This window comes from Camellia sinensis, chromosome 2 (genome assembly GCF_055761805.1).
Source record: "Camellia sinensis isolate YWXY chromosome 2, ASM5576180v1, whole genome shotgun sequence".
Classification (NCBI taxonomy): Eukaryota; Viridiplantae; Streptophyta; class Magnoliopsida; order Ericales; family Theaceae; genus Camellia; species Camellia sinensis.
The window spans coordinates 190,569,644-190,583,379 of NC_138962.1; the positions used below are offsets into that span (position 1 = coordinate 190,569,644).

The following is a 13,736-nucleotide window of genomic DNA, read 5'->3' on the forward strand; positions in this document are numbered from 1 at the left end:
AGGGTACTCCGAAACTCAAAAGTTGCCCAATCCTGCTGCAGTCCCTTCCTCAGTAAGTTCCATCTTTGAAACTGCAGCATTACAATGGGTTTGTGCGACTTGAAATTCCTTCAGTAAGTCAGAGGAATTCTTTGTAATAGAGCCAGAGAAATTTGTGAAGTCAAAGAAATTTCCTGGATCAATGTACAATCACCAAGTTCTGTTCATAAAAATACAACTTTACTGTAAATAGAGAGAATTTCTCTGATTTGTCTGGTTTGGAGAAAATTTCTCTAGTTTTGGACCAGAGAAATTTGTGGGTTTGTAGGTTTGTTAGACATGGGTTTAATTGTAGTTAATAGAGCCAGAGAAATTTGCAAAGTCAGAGAAATTTCCTGGATAGCCATACAAATTTCCTCTCCACAATTTTCTCTGGATTTCTTTGGTACTCATTTCAATTTTCTCTGGAGAGAAGAGTTGTATACAAGTCAGAACAATGTTCACCAACTTAATTAAAAACCCAATATCCGTGCTGGAAATTAACTACGAGCGTAATTTAATTAATGCAAATTAATCAGGCAAAAAGGTGATGTTGCCGATGAAGTTCCTGTAGCATTTGTGGTTTGGTCAAATGGGTTAGAACTTACAGAAGATGCTGTTAAAGAATTCATAGCAAAGCAGGTATGTCTATGTTTATGTATCTATTATTGTGAGTGATGAGATTAATGATTCTAAACGTGAAAACCAAACCAATTAATTCACCAAATGGGTTTCTTATTTTTGGCGATGAATTTACAAACAGGTGGTGTTGTACAAGAAACTGCACAAGGTGTACTTTGTTCATGCCATTCCAAAGTCTCCTTCTGGAAAGATATTCAGAAAAGATCTGAGAGTCAAACTAGCCATGTCCGCAGCCTCTCAAATTCCCTAGAAACTATATATATGTATCTGTTTGATTTCCATCATCATGTAAGCATTAATTAGAAGCCCTTTCAGTTCAAAAACTAGAGAATTTCTCTGGTTTCAACCCCAGAGAAATTCTCTGAATCGAATTTTCTCTGGATTGATGTTGAGGGACCTTAGACATCATGAAAATATTGAGTGTCCTTTATGCTATAAAATCATAATACCAGGGACCTTAAAAAAAAAAAAACCCCTTAAATAAATCTTACAACTTATATTTATTATCAATATAGTGATGACACATTACTATGTCTAACTAAGAATCTTCTCCATTTCATGTCTTTGGATTGAGTCTAAGCCATTCCAAAAATCATGTTTACCAACTTCTATTTATTCATAGAGCAAACACAACATGTATATGTGAATTTACATTTACATAGACGTGCAAAGCCATCTAAATATACTCATTAAGTTTCTTTATATATTTACATGTGTAACTGTTTTTTTTTTCCTTCATAAAATACAAAGTTTACCATGAAGGCATTGAGAGTGAAGATTATAAGTGAGTGTATAAGCTTTCCCACAACAAATTCAAATGAATCAAACCACAAAAATAGATTCAATGTACAATATGACATCACAATCACAAACTTAAAAAATGGTTGTATAATTCTCATTCACTTTTTTGGGTCCCACATTATCCAAAAACATCTTAGATTCTCTCTCTCCATTTATGAACAGAAAGCTTTCTAGATATTACTACTCAATAGTAAATACTCAACTTGTGAATATATTAATTTATATATATACTATGTGTCTATGTAATGGGTACCAATGTAACACTTTACATTCACTGTATAACTGTACCGGAACAAAATCTTTGTCAAGAAAATTAAATTAAAAAAAAAACCCATTATTTCTGATTATAAATAGGCAAGGTCATAGGAAATCAAAAATCAGATTCACTCACAAAAATATTAGCAGAGAGAGAGAATAGGTGAGCGAGATGGATTAGTCTCTGGCAATTTATTTACTAGTGCAACACTAACCCAAATGGGGGTATCCCATGTCCCTGACCATTTTGTACTTCCTCCTTTGCAAAGGCATAGCCTTGCCTTGAACCACCACTCCACCTCCACCCTGCCCATTATAGCCCTTCTTTCTGGTCTCGGATTATCCTTGTGTGCCATTGCCTGTCATGCACTTTTCTAGTGACACATTTTTTGTACATGGTAATGCTACGTATGTTTATGTTTCTTGCCTGCATTTCTTACCCTCTAAATGCGAGGAAGTGGATGTGCCGTTCACTTTTGTGCCTAGTAGGTAATTGCAGCTATATGTAGCATTTTTTTTCCCTATTATTCTTCATCATAATTCAAATCTTGGTATTTCTTCAAGCAACTTATGCACGTCGCTCTTTATATTATTTCCTGAAGAAAAAAATGTGTTGGGTTAGAGCATGAAGGGAGAATTTAATTTACTATTCAAATAAGTTATATTGTACTCTAAATAAACTTAAACTGTCAGAAATTAGTATAATTATTTATATTTTTTAGGTACAATTAAATGATGAACCACTCATACGTAGGTTGATGTAATTTAAGCATGTAAAACAAAAATAATTTCTCTTAAATATAATTTATCGAGCTAATGTCTTTCGATTTTTACGTATAATTCGATTGCATGCATGCATATTGTTGCAATATTATCTTTCAAATTTGCGTAGAGCCTTGTGTTTAATTTAAACAGTTGATTAATCACGGATTGGTGTGCTGAATCAAAGTACTTCAGTTAACTGTGATTTTGGTAGGAATGATGCTAAATCAGTCACTCATGTGTTACTCTGGTGTCCCTTTGTCTGGCAAGTATGGTCAAGCTTGTTGAATTGGTGGAGGCTGCAATGAGTATTGCTTGGTAGTGTTGAAGGGTTGCTACATTGGTGGATGAGGTTTAAATGGAGAAAATTTGAAGCTAAAATCTGGAAGGTAATTCCAATGGCAATCACATGGTCTGTTTGGAAACTCAGAAATGAAGTGATTTTTAGTGGGAAGCAAATTTGCCTAGAAGACTTGCGTGATTTGATCATGGCGAGAGTGGCATTTTGGGTCAAAGCTCATTCAAAGGGGTGTTCTTATTCAGTTCAGGACATCATCTGTAACATGTAGCAGATCAGAAGTGTGCCTAAGCCTTGATGCTGCTGAGTTGTGCTTGGTGGAGAGCTTGGGTGGCTATTGTTGTCTGCTAGTCTGCACTTCGACAAGCTCTTGGGCGGGAGGAGGGGTTACGAAGTGATGTTGGCAGGATTTGTGTTATGAATCCTTATGCTTTGTTTGTGTTCTTTTTCGGTTTGGTATCTCACCAATCCTCTGGGTTGATTTTGGGGTGTCTCTTCACCCTAATTATTGATGTAATCCATATTGTTGTATGTTGTTGTCATCAATAAAGTTGTTCTTTTTGCTGATCAAAAAAATCACAGAATTCCCTCTTTGTTCATAAATGATGCCGTAGACGTTGCAACAAAGTTTTTTGACTTGCCTAATGAGGAGAAGATGCATCTTGCATCGGCTGATGTTCGTAATCCGGTAAGGTATGACACAAGTATGTGTTAGAATATATTAGTAGTATATTAGCTAGCTGTATATGAGCTGTCTACCAACCAGCTTTCATAATATTGTTCCTTAGTGCATTGCCTCTTTCGGCCACTTTTGGCCCCTCTGTACACACTCTCCCTTATAAAGGAGAGTCTTCTCTGAATATTGTATATACACAATCAATTAATATCAATCAATACATACAATGTATTCTCTCTTTCTCTATACATGAAATTAACATGGTATCAGAGCGGGTTTAGAACCTAGTATTTTCGCTTCACCGGCGGGCGACAACCTCACCTTAGCCGCCCACCGGACCTCAACCTATTCCGCTATCATCTCTATTAATACATATAGCCTCCAGTTCGTCGCCACCAGAGGCGACTTCTCCACATACAATGATCAACCTCTCTCATGGGGTGACAAAGATATACATACATGGTCTCTCTCTTCCTGTCTTGGGTTGGAGGGAGAGAGCATTTCTTTGGAAATCATACACACAAGCTCTCTTCACACCGTAACAGTGCTGCAATCTATTATGGGGTTGGCAAAAATGGTGGTCGTATCGACATCGGTGGGCCACCGTTTTACATGGCTATTTATGATCCATGCATGAGTTTGACACCAACTAGATAACCACAATCTCTCTCTATCTCTAACAGAAACGGCCATGGCGAACTACGACCAACACCACCATCACCGCCACTTACCAGCACCACCTTCACGCCCAACTCCTTCGAGTCGCTATCCTTGACTCGCTGTCCTTGACTCACCCAGTCAACCCATCACCACCAACCCACCTTGAACCGACTGGATCTTCTCCACCGATATTGGCTCACCTCTTTGACTCAGTCCCTATCTTTTGGCTCTACCTCGAGTTCCTTCTCAACAACCTCCACTGGCTGTGGCTCTTACGCCTCCTTTTCAACAGATTCACTTACTGGTTGCTCCTGTGGTTGGTTTTTTTGCACTGTCATCGACAACTGATGGCTCAGTGGCATCTTCCATCTTTGGAATCTACATCCTCAATCTCCTCATCGGGTTTCTCTCTCTCCTCACTGTTCGTCGCCGCCATCGGTGGTGGCTCCGACTACAACTCCACGTGGCGAGGCTCACCACCAATTGTCTCGTCGGCGAGCTTCCACGCCTCCGCCGCGCTCCCGTCGCGATCGGCGTTTCATCCTCTGGTCTATGGTGGCGATTGGCGTTTCCCCCTTGCCGTGCTGCTACCAAAACACACCATTAATTTGAGGGAGGAGGGTCTCTTCTCTCTCTCTCAAACGTGGCCTTGTAGAACTTTACAGCGTCGTTGGCCTTCGGTGCTTCCATAAACAGCTGAGACTTCATCGTCGAGAAGGTCACCGCCTTCGAGACTCCAACCTGACCTCACTTCTCTTTCCATGGACCCAACTTCTTAATATAATATCACCCACTCACTTTCTTTTTTTTTTTATGATGAAAACATTTTAAATATTTTTACTCAATCCACTCTCTCTCTCTCTCCCTTTTGGCAGTTTGAAAACACACTTCTCAGTCTCACTCTCTACTCAAGGACATCCACCACTTTGTCAACTTTCCAACCCATCCTCCTTCACCTGTCCAGCGTGTGTCTCTCTCCCATACCACCATACCCACCGTTTCTTCCTCTTTTATTTTATCCTATTTTATTTTCTTTTATCACAAGCACAACAGTATCCAATACTCAAAGTGTAAGCATACTATCACATACTATTATTCACAAAACCACCAAATTCAAGTCCTACATTTCCATTGCAATTCCAGTTCTGCTTACACCCACACCCCACACAAAAATAAATAAATAAATAAAAATAAATAAAAAATAAAAAAAATTACAAAAACAAAACACAACAAAACCAACTCAAACAAACTACCTCCCTCACACAGGAGGGATTTTTCTTTTTCCTTCTCTACTCTGCCGCCGGTCTCTTCTTCTTGCCTCCGTCCTGGGCGACCCTTGACGGTGCTGCCTCCGTGTTTCCCACGCCGCCGAGCACGTTGCCTCCCTGCTGCTCCTCAAACGCTACATATGGCGGTCCTCCAAATCGGAACATAACAGTGGCTTCCATTTCAGTTCCTTGTTTTTCGCCTTCAGCACACATATCTCTGCTCGCGCATCCTTATACATGCGTTGGAGCAGAGTCAGTTGGGCATTTTCCTGCTGTACCTCACTGGTCCTATTCTGAAGCCAGTGAGACAAGTTTGTGACCCGGTCTCCACGCATGACTTTAATGTATGATGGTTGGCCTCAATATCATATTGAACAGCCATTATTTGCTCCATAGACATCATAAGAAAGTTCAATAGAGCAAAACTAGGGGCGCTTGGTTGAGGTTCAAGGGCAACCGCACCAGTTATCTCTTTTGTGGACTCGTTGAGGTCTGGAAAGAGGGTGAGCGGACCACGGGAAGAAGAGGCCATGTTCTGGGTTGCTGAACGGAAAGAAGAGGCCATGTTCTGGGTTGTTGAGTGTTTTAGAGAAGCAGCAATTTCAGACTGGTAATGTCAGAAAGGGTTGGTTGCAGAGTGTTTCAGAACGAAGATGTTCAGAGGTTTCAAACTAGTTTGGTTTGCAAAGCCTTCGCCTCGGTTTATATAGACAATGATGAAGAGGACGACACGACGCTCTGTCGATCACGTGCATCGCCGCGTGTCCGACGCGATTTTTAATGGCTCGCCGCTCAATGATTTCTGTCAGGCACGACTTTTGATGAATTGGGCGCGCCTTTTGAGGGCGCAACTTTTGTGGGCTCGATATATATATATATATATACATGTATATCTTTTGGGCAGCCTATATACACAATCATACAGTGTATTTTCTACATCGGTCCGGCATAACCCGTAAACTGTCCCGACATTGATTCCAGTTAGCTTTTACATCGGTCCAGCATGAGCCTGTAAACTGTCCCGACATTGATTCTAGTTAGTTTCTACATCGGTCTAGTATGACCTCGTAAATTGTCCTGACATTGATTCCGGTTTATATAGACACGACCATACAGTGTCTTCTACAGCGATTTGACACGACCACACAGTGTCTCCTATCCTCTTTTATCTTATTTGTCAATTTATTTTCACGTTTTTGTTACTCTTTTCAAACTCAAGTTGGTTTTTCACTATCCTCCTTGAGTTTGAGGGGGGATGTTAGAATATATTAGTAGTATATTAGCTAGCTGTATATGAGCTGTCTACCAACCAGCTTTCATAATGTTGTTCCTTAGTGCATTGCCTCTTTCGGCCACTTTTGGCCCCTCTGTACACACTCTCCCTTATAAAGGAGAGTCTTCTCTGAACATTGTATATACACAATCAATTAATATCAATCAATACATACAATGTATTCTCTCTTTCTCTATACATGAAATTAACAGTATGAATCATGTCAAGGACACATTTTACTTTTGGAGAGACTTCATCAAGCATTACTCTGATCCAATATCCACTTGGATCGATCTATGGCCTACGAACCCCCCAAGCTACTAGTAAGTAGATTTTTAAAAAGATCTCGAATGCTTTTCCATGATGAGAACTAGGTTTAGAGTAAATGATTCTTGAAAGATAAGTACTTATTTGGAACTTATAATTTCTAAGAAAAATTCTACATCCCTAGCATTTTCCCGCTTATATCCAATTTGTTTAGTAACTGGAAATGATATACAATAAAATTTAAACAACAATATTACATGCATAGAAAAATACATTAAAAAAAAAATTAATGTGTATCAAATTCATAATCTGAACCACACATTAATTTTTTGTGCAGTTGACTTGTGTGAAATTCATATCATTCTAGTGATTGTGATTTTCATTTGAAGTTATTTCAGAAGTCTAAGCAATTACCTATGTACTGTACTAAGTAGATTTTAAAAAAGATCTTGAATGTAAATCTCTACATGCATAGCATCTAATGATTTTACGCTCATGTTCATGTTGTTTAGCAGCTAGAAATGATATATAATAAAATTCCAACGGTAGTATTACGTACACAACTCAAAATTTGAACCACAGATTGATTTTTCTGTGCACATAACTCTTTCTAAAAATCACATCATTCTTGCAATTGTGAGACTTTCCTTTGAAGTTATTTCAAAAATAAATGTGTTGTTTTCAACTTTCACCAGAGTGAGAAGATGGGAAACTATGCAAAGGCCATGGAAGTGTTACAAAGGCAACTAATGGAGCTAGTTTTTGAGAGCTTAGGGCTAAACCCTAATTACTTACATGAAGACATTGAACTGAAGAAAAATTGAATTCAACTCAACTTCTAACTATTACATTGTTTCCTATATATACACATATCAGTAACTAATTGTATATCTAACTTACTAACTAATCACCTAACAAACTAACTAATCATCTAACAAACTAACTATACAAGTAAAAATGCTTAGATGGCATAGCACAGGACTTATGATACACCTTCATTTAAGTCTCTATGTGTGCAGCTTTCATGGACTGAAACTTGACCTTCTCTTGCTCTGTTTGATTTGTTGTAGTAGCTGCAGCCTTGGACTGCTGCTGCACAATAGGTTGCTTAGGTTGCTGCAGTGGTTGCTTCAATGTTAAGTCTTCATCAGCTCCCCTCAAGCTGAATGGGGCAGCAGTCACCAGAAGCTTGGATTGCAGATAATGAAATCGAGAGATAGACAAAGGTTTAGTAAAAATTTCAGCAATCTGCTCAGAGGAGGAACATGTCTGATTTGAAGTTTCTTTTGAAGAAACCTTTTCTCTAACAAAATGATAATCTATTTCAAAATGTTTAGTCCTGGCATGGAAAACAGGATTAGAAGTAAGGGAAATAGCAGAAAAATTATCACACTAAAGAGTAGGAATAGTGGAAGAGGACAAGAACATCTCAACCAAAAGCATTTGAACCCAGGAAGCTTTAGCTGCAGCCCGAGCCAATGATTTGTATTCTGCCTCAGTGGAAGACCTAGCAACAGTAGGTTGTTTCTTGGCTTGCCAAGAAATGAGGTTGGACCCCAGAAAAACACAAAAACCAAAAATTGATCTGCGGTCAAATTGATCACCAGCCTAGTTTGCATCAGAGAAGATTTGCAGATCAAAAGAACCAGGACTAAAATTAAGGCCATAGTGCAGAGTACTTTTAAGATATCGAAGGATCCTTTTAACTGAAGCAAAATCAACCACAGCGGGCATGTGCATATGTTGACAGGCCATGTTAACAGCAATGGAAGGATCAGGTCTGGTGAGAGTAAGATATTGAAGAGCACCAACAACACTCCTATAGAGAGAAGAATTATGAAAAGGCAAAAAAGAGTCAGAAGAAGAAGATGGAGGTTTGAGAGACAAAGGAGATGAGTAAGGCTTACACTTTGCAAGACCAGCCTTGATCAAAATATCTAAGGCATATTTATGTTGGGACAAAAATAGACCAGCAGAAGTATGGTGAACAACAATACCCAGAAAATAATTAACCAAGCTTAGATCCTTGAGAACAAAAACTGAATTCATATGAGAAATGAGAGATTGAATATGAGATGAGGAGTTGCCAGTGAGTAAAATGTCATCAACAGAGACAAGAAGATAGGTAATGGTAGAAGAAGTTTTCTGAATGAACAAAGAGTGATCGCATTGACTATGAACAAAACTAGTGGAAAGAAGATAGGAGGAAATGGCAGTATACCAAGCCCTAGGAGCTTGTTTAAGCCCATAGAGAGATTTGTTCAATTTACAGACAAAAGAGGGTTGAGCAGGATAGACAAACCTAGGTGGCTGGTGTATAAAAACATCTTCATCAAGATTACCATGCAAGAAAGCATTAGATATATCCAACTGCCTAATAGACCAATTAAAGTGAAGAGCCAAACAAAACAAAATTCGGACAGTAGGATGTTTAGTAACAGGAGAAAAAGTATCATGGAAATCCACATCCTCTTCTTGCAAGTAACCTTTGGCAACCAACTTGGCCTTGTACCTAGCAATGGTACCATCAGAGTGTTTCTTGATCCTAAAAACCCATTTACAACCAATAACATGTTTGGCAGTAGAAGAGGGAACAAGAGTCCAGGTATGCTGAGCTTGTAAAGCTTGAAATTCAGATTGCATAGCTGCCAGCCAATGAGGAGATTGAAGAGCCTCTTTATAGGAAGTAGGTTCAATGAGAGATGGAGAAAGAGAAGCTGAGAAACAGAGAGAAGAAACATCCTTAGACCTGGTAACCATAGGATGAATATTAGAGGAGGAAGAATAGGAATAAGAATAGTTAATTGAATACCTAGATGAGCAGATAAAGGAGGACATGAAGATGAAGGAGAAGAAGATAGAGCAGATGAGATAGGTAAAAGGGAAGCGGAAGAAGAATCAGAAGAAGGAGAGGAAGCAACAGGTGGAGAAGTCCAGAAGAAAGACTAAAGAGTGGACAAAGAGGGAGAAAAGGTGTTTGAAGAGGATGATTCAGCAAAGGGAAATTGATTTTCATCAAAAATCACATGCCTAGATATATAAACTTTGCTAGTAGCAGGATCCAAGCATCTATACCCCTTCATGGAGGAATGATAACCAATGAACACATAGGGAAGAGACCGAGGCTCAAGTTTGTGAGTAGTATATGGTCGAAGCCAGGGATAACAACAACAACCAAAGACTCTAAGAAAAGAATAGTTAGGTTTGGTACCAAACAAAATCTCAAAGGGACTAAGACAAGGAGATTGGGACCTAGGCAAACGATTAATGAGATATGTAGCAGTAGAGACAGCCTCAAACCAAAACTTAAGAGGCAAAGAGGAGTGATGCAAGAGAGTGATAGCTGTCTCAATGATATGTCTGTGTTTCCTTTCAGTCAATCCATTTTGGGATGGAGTATGAGGACAAGAAAACTGATGAATAAGACCATTTTCTTTAAAAAATTGTTGAAATTTATGATTAGAATATTCTCCACCATCAGATCATAAAATCTTAAGAGACGTAGTGAATTGTTTTTCCATAAACACCTTGAACTCTAGAAATTTAGCATAAACTTCACTCTTGTAGTTTAAAGGAAACAACCAAGTAAAGCCACTGAAATCATCAACAAACACAACATAGTAGCTATATTGAGAATGATCTTGAGTGAAAGGGCCCCAGACATCACTATAGATGAGGGCAAGAGGTTGATTTACAATAGAAGAAGACAATGTAAAGGGCAAACGATGACTTTTGGCTACACAACAATGAGAACAAAGTCCAGTATTATTTTTATTACAACCAAGAGGAATAGAATTAGCTATATTATTGAATGTAGCATGTGCGGGATGACCCAATCGTTTATGCCACAAGGTAGAGGAGGTGCTTTGAGAGACATAAGCTTGTCGGGGAGAGGAAAACTGATAAAGACCATTAGAGTGAAAACCTCTAGAAAGCGCATCCTTCAAAGTTTTGTCCTAAACAACAAAGGAATTTTGATCAAAAGTGAGTGTACAATTATTGTTTTGAGTAAGCTGATGAACAGAAATAAGATTGGAAGAAATTTGGGGAACATGAAGAAAAATTTTCAACTGGAAATGAAAGGTAGGATTAGGAAGAATACCAGCTCCACTATGCTAAATTGGAAGGGAGTCTCCATTGCCTACCACAACCTGATCATGGCCTTGATATGGGTGATACAGATGCATATGTTGCAAGTCATTGGTGATGTGTGTGGTAGCACCAAAATCGAGATACCAAGGAGAAGCTTCAGATGAAGAAGAAAGAGCAGGACCTGTGGCAGAAAAGGCTCGAGGAGTAGTAGAGGATGAAGAAGTAGAAGGAACACCATGATAGGGAGAGGGTAGAGAATAGCCGCCTTGAGGAGATGAACCAGGAACAGATCCTTATGAAGGTGCATAAGCTGGATTCATGCGATTGCGACACTCAAGAGCTGAGTGATTGTTTTTGCCATAGATCTGGCAAACAAGACTCCATGACGACCTCTATAATTAGAAGAATTGGTATAGCGACCTCTACCACGAAGATTTGAACGATTTCCTCTGTAATTAGAAAAACTGTATTGAGTATTTCTAGACTGAAATTGTTGATGTTGTGAATTTTGAGATGACTGATATGGCGAAGCTAGGGTTTGATGTTCAGAAGGAGTTCCTTAAATCACAGAGAAGGCAATATTAGAAGAAGCATGTAAATTGATCTTCTCAATATGAATTGCTTCTGAACATAATAAGAAAGACAATTCTTCCATGGTTACAGCATCAGATCGTGCTTGAATAGCTGTTTTGAATGAATTATATTCATCAGGAAGACCATTCAAAACAAGAAGAATAAGATCCTCATTATCTATAAGTGTAGTGACCAATGCAATTTGATCCGAAATTTCCATGAACTGTTGCAAATAGGCCTCCATAGTTTGAGATTTCTTTGAAAGTGTTTGAAGTTTGTTCTTGAGTTGATGAATATGTGATCTTGATAAAGCAATCAACCTCTTCTCCAAAGCAATCCATACTTCATGACTATGCTTTAGATGCAACACTGAGGAAAAAACTGGTGGTGATAGAGTTGCAGTTAAACAACTAAGAAGATGTGCATCAATAAGCTTTCATTTGCTGAATTCTGGATTGGAGATTGGATTGTTTTGTGCATTCACAATTGTAGGATGAGGACAATCAACAGATCCATCAAGATATCCCAAGAATTCTGTAGCTCAAAACAAATTCTGAACTTGACTTTTCCAAATTAGGTAATTTGATGAGTCAAGTTTTACTATGACTAAGGAGTTGAGATTTGAAAGAAGAAGAGAAAGATTTGGATGAAGAACAGTAGACATTGGCATTGAAGACGCCATTGTTGAATGCTCGTTAGAGCTCTATCTGCTCTGACACCATGAAGAAAAACTGAATTCAACTCAACTTCTAACTATTACATTGTTTCTTATATATACACATATTAGTAACTAATTGTATATCTAACTCACTAACTAATCACCTAACAAACTAACTATACAAGTAAAAATGCTTAGATGGGACATAGCACAGGACTTATGATACACATTCATTTAAGTCTGTATGTGTCCAGCTTTCCTGGACTGAAACTTGACCTGCTCTTGCTCTATTTGATCTGTTGCAGTAGCTATAGCCTTAGATTGTTGCTGCACAATAGGTTGCTTAGGTTGCTGCAGTGGTTGCTTCAATGTTAAGTTGTCATCATGAACAAGGCTCCCAAGTGATGGTTGTAAACTGCTACCCTGCTTGCCCTGAATCAGACCTCGCCTTAGGCATGCGACCACACTCAGACTATGGAACCCTAACCATCTTAACCCAAACCCACCAAGGGCTCCAAATCATGGACCATGATAAGAACTGGCTAGCTGTTCCAGTCATTGAAGGCGGGCTCATAGTCTAGTGGGGAGATCAAATGGAAGTGTTGAGCAATGGAAAGTACAAAAGTGTGGTTCATAGAGCAACTTTGAACTTGGAAAAGAAGAGGTTTTCAATTGCTAGCCATCATAGCTTAAGTTTGGAGAAGATGGTTGCTCCGGCGCCGGGGCTAGTGGATGAGGAACACCCATCTGGATACAGAGAAGGAAACTTTTGTGGATTTCTTGACTATATTTCTAGGAATGATATCATGAAGCTGGGAAGGTACATAGATACATTGATGAAGAAGACAGCAGTGGCTTGTCCATTAGTTGAGTTAGACAATCTCTTAAGGCTCATATTTGAAAAGACCTCAAAATTTTTAAGATCTTTTAAGATATATGTTGTTTTATTAAATAAAGGTTCTTAAAATAATGGTTAAAGCTCAAAATTTTGTTATTTCTTTGGGATAAAAATGAAGCCTCATGTGTTTTTTTTCTTCTATACTTGTACTGAATGAAATGAATAAAAGGCATGTGTGCTAGAATTTTCTGGATAAAATCCAATTCTAATTGCCAAAATCAATACCAAACAGTCACTCCATTGCACCAACAACCAACTAGACAAAGCAGGTGTGTATGTGTGTGTTTTGTTCGTATGTGCCTAGCTAGATGTGCACCTACACTGTTTGATAATATCCTCTCTCTCTCTCTCTCTCTCTCTTTGCTATCTACTTCATATTTGTTTTCATTGAGACTATGTTATATTCAAGTTGGGGGTTGAGGGTAATTTCTTTTGTGTACTTCTACTTGGCTCATAATTCATAATTCATGTTTGTACTTGCTTTACTTGATTGCACCACTTCACTTGATTTTGGCTTTTTGCTGGTAAGGTGGTGACATAAGCATATGTTAATTGGGGAACATGGTGGACTAATATGAAAAAGGTTTATTGGGTA

The 13,736-nt window shown here is 38.6% G+C and overlaps 1 pseudogene; it reads left to right on the forward strand.

Annotated features, from left to right (window-relative positions):
- Positions 1-318: 318 nt before the first annotated feature.
- Positions 319-13,208, forward strand: LOC114309109 (2-oxoglutarate-dependent dioxygenase 21, chloroplastic-like; annotated as a pseudogene).
- The last annotated feature ends 528 nt before the right edge of the window (positions 13,209-13,736 follow it).